This window comes from Eptatretus burgeri, chromosome 10, assembly GCF_056783735.1.
Source record: "Eptatretus burgeri isolate ZD-2024b chromosome 10, Ebu_testis_v1, whole genome shotgun sequence".
Lineage (NCBI taxonomy): Eukaryota > Metazoa > Chordata > Myxini > Myxiniformes > Myxinidae > Eptatretus > Eptatretus burgeri.
The window spans coordinates 48,451,819-48,456,141 of record NC_140970.1 but is presented as its reverse complement, the minus strand read 5'-3'; positions in this window follow the sequence as shown (position 1 = coordinate 48,456,141).

Sequence of the window (4,323 nt, the reverse complement as noted above, 5' to 3'; positions counted from 1 at the left end):
TATGAAATTGAGGCTTCTAATATTGAAGCAAGGTGACAGGTTTTTCCCTGATTGTGGGGCATTGTGTTCACAATCACAGAGGGAGATGGTAGTCCGGGAGCCAACCGATCAAAATTAAAAAAAAATTGCCCGGTCTGCTATAAAATTTTTGTGTTGATTTTCATAAAGAGACACCCTTTGAGTATATGAAAACCAATGTTGGCAATGGTGAAACCCTTGCGCAACAACACAGTCAACACTTTTGCGAGCCCCCTCTGATAACAAAATGTTGGCAAAAGCGAAGATGTAGGATGGGGGTAGGGGTAATTCATATTGTCCTAAAATCATAACCACTAAACCTATATACACAAATGACCCCTCATATTAAAGAGGAGTTCATTTCCTATATCACAATTGGTGTAGATTTAACCTACCTACAATTGACAAGGTTATATGTCAAACAACAAAAGATTTATGCAACTCAGAAATGCTTGACTATCAATGGGGTCAGGAACAAGAACATACTTTTACATGCCATGGTTTTAAGGAAGATAAAATTAGAAATGGATTAACACAATATTGTGACATGAAACATCCTCTTCAGAGGAAGAGTCACTCTCTGAAACAACTCCACCACATGAACCTCTCTGACCAAGGCATATGCATGTCACTCAGCAAGGCACAGCAGCCTTTTGCATGAACATCGTTTCAGACATTTGGATAATTTGCACATGCAAGACACCGTTTTGTCTATGTTTGGCTTGGCTGGCTTAGACATGAGAATTGGGACCAGTTTTCCATTGATAAGGGTTCTGCCAAATGTTGTGGCTGGGGGAAGTGCTCGGTCACTGAGATGTGCACGTCTATACAGAAACAATTGATACAATGCTCTTAAAACAAGGAAGTAAAACGCATCTTCTGTTGCTGGCAGTGACCTAAGGTCTAATTTTGAAGAGACAAACATATGCTGCCTGAGGGTATCCAAACAGCTGAACCCTTTTTGGCCATGCAGAGCAGTCCAGTATACTCTGGCCTCATCAATGACACATTCTGTTGCTGCCATTTCACTATCTCTTCCAAAATCAACAAGGTGGGGAAGGTTTCCTATCAGTCCCAGAGAAACCTGTGCCGCTCTTCTTTTCACAGGAACACAGGCATCATCCCAACTGACTGGAAGAGGGGCCTTGTTGTCCCTCTCTGGAAAGGGAAGGGTGATCGCCAAGACTGCAACAACTACCGAGGGGTGACGCTGCTCTCAGTGCCGGGCAAGGTCTTTGCTCGGATAATTCTTGATAGGGTTCGCCACCATCTGCTTGAGCACCAGCGTCCAGAGCAGTCAGGCTTTACACCAAAGAGGTCAACGATTGACCGTATCCTTGCACTTCGTGTCCTCGCCGAACGCAGACGAGAGTTTTGGCAGGGGCTGCTTGCAGCCTATGTTGATCTCTGTAAAGCGTTCGATTCAGTGAATCGGGATGTCCTCTGGAGGATTCTTGGTCTTCGTGGGGTGCCACCTAAACTGATCGATCTGATGTCTGAACTCTACTTTGGTACTGAGAGTGCTGTGAAGTGTGGTGGTACCATCTCTGACTTATTTCCAGTTGTTACTGGAGTTCGTCAGGGATGTGTACTTGCCCCCACACTTTTCAGCACTTGTATGGACTGGATTTTAGGGAGGATGTCGGAGAGATCAAGTTGCGGTGCATCATTTGGCAATGTCAAGATCTCGGACCTTGATTTTGCAGATGATGCAGTCATCTTTGCGGAGACTTTAGACATCCTCTTGGGGGCCCTCGAGGTGCTGAATGAGGAGTCGGAGCCGTTGGGATTACGGATTTCTTGGGTCAAAACTAAGATCCAGGCTTTCGGTGACATCTTGGATGCTGCTGTCCTGTCTGTGTCTGTTTGTGGTGAGGATGTTGAGGTCGTGGATAGATTCACTTACCTTGGCAGTGATATTCATGTCTCCGCAGGTTGTGAGCCGGAGGTCAATAGACGTCTGGGTCGGGCCTGGGGAGTCATGGATTCACTGGATCATGGGGTGTGGCGCTGCCGGTACCTGTGCGGGAGGATGAAAGTCCGAGTCTTCAGGTCCTTGGTACTTCCAGTCTTGCTCTATGGGTGCGAGACTTGGACTTTGACCAAGGATCTGAGACGGAGACTTAATTCCTTTTGTACAAGGTCTCTTCGAAGAATCCTTGGCTATCGCTGGTCGGATATTGTGTCCAACGAGCGGTTGCTGAGAGAGACTCGGATGAGATTTGTTACCTGCATAGTCCATGAGCGTCAGCTGCGGCTGTATGGACATGTGGCTCGTTTTCCTGACGCTGATCCTGCTCACCAGATTCTCTCAGCGAGGGAGTCTCATGAGTGGAGGAGGCCAGTGGGCCGACCACGTGCCTCATGGTTGCAGCAGGTTGACCATCATCTCAAGGAGATGGGGATGGGCCTGGCATCTGCCTGGGGGATGGCCAGACGGAGGCCCCTGGAGTACCGGCGGAAAGTGGACGCAGCGACGCGCTGTTCTGGCACATGCTCCCATACCTGACCTGACCTCTTCTTTTCCCCTTCTGAATGGGTAGCTCACTGTGTCACATCCACACAACACATATGTGCACAGAAGTGTAGCTGCGACATCAAGAGGATTTTCTGGTACTTCTTGCTCAACACTTCTACCAGCTCATGAATAGGTAGGTATTGATTCTGCCGTTGTATCCAGAGTTCTTGCAATGTGTTCAAGCAGCAGAAGTGATATATACACAGCATAATTATGTCTGTATCTGATGCATGCACAACAGCTCGATGGTGATCAAGATATTCCACACAATATGCAAGATGAGCAATAATCCTTGTGTCTGCCTCTTCATGTTCTTCACAAGGTAAGTCCAGAACTGAACTTGATGCTGATGTGATGGAAAGAGTGTGACCTTTGTTTTCCATCATACCACCAAGAATGATGGTCACTCTATCCGGAATAGCTTCAGGACTCTCACAAAGGGAAGTGCCAATGAAGTTCTGAAGATTTCCTTTATTTCTTGGATTCTTCATGAGTAAATTCCAGTCCAGAATTTCTAGACTCTTGGATGGTGAGAATTGTCTTGCCTGGTCTGTCTGGTTTCTCCTCTGCTGCTCATCACCCTTCAAATATGGCTATCATCAAAATCATACTGATCACCAATGATGTTGACACAGTTGCACATTTCAGGTTTCAACTGCAGGAGCTTGCGAAGATACAGCTGGGGAAGTTCACCAAATGTTTTTGCACCCATTTTTTGGTATTTATTTACAAATGCCATTATGTCTACCAGATAAACTGTGTATAGGTCACTCTGTGGTAATGATGGCAGCTGTAAAACAACATCCTGCTCAGCTTCAGCAATTAGCACTGCCACGAAATCAGACTTGTTGCCTTTGCGCATTACAAACCCCTGTGCTAAGCGTGGATCAACCTCAAACAGGGATGATGGGTAGTCTGTCCACTCATGGGAAAATGCAATCTGTCTTGTGACTGGGTCGGCATCTCGATAGAAACACAGCACACGTGTAGTTGCAGTCTCATCTTGATAGATCCTGATTAAACTCTGTTTCCTTGATGGGTTTGATTTCTTCTGTGAGGAGAAAGTTACCAGCTTCAGTGGTTCAATCTTAATAGAGACCACCTCTTCTGCTTTCATAATGGCTTCCATGCCCTTAGCTTGAGCATGGACCAAGTCTTTTGAAGCATCCTTCTCACCAGTTGCTCTATTGAGCAGATCCACTTGGTTGTTACACTGGAATGGGTTTATCATCTGCTGGCATATCACTTTCTTGATCTCCTCAACATGCATATGTTCTTCTGTTGCCTGCTTATGTGTTTCTCCATGATGAGTAGATTCCTGTTGGCCTAGATTAGCCATAGACTTTATGTTCTCTGATACAGCTGTGAGAAATGGTGCTGTCTTCACATATTTATCTCGAGCAGCTGGTGCCTGAGATATGCCTTTGAACAGAGATGTCTTCCCTTCATTGTTGTATGTCTGCTCCAGGGCCATGTCACTCCAAACACCATTGAATTTTCCTTTGGAAGTGTGAACTGTGAAGTACCCAACCTGGATCCAGCAAACCTTAACCGAACTGTGTTCAATCGAGTAAGAGGATTTTGGGGGTAGGGGTAACTTTGGTTGACAAAAATGTTAATTTTCTCTTTAAAAATTGATATAACTCACTCAAATTTGCTGTTTTAATTAGTCATGGATACCATGTTCATATCACATTAAGAGAAATTAGTATTCTAATGCAGCATCTGCCTATGATAAGAAAAGTTCTAAAGGCCATCTTCAAAAAACGTTATTTTTAAGGCATTTT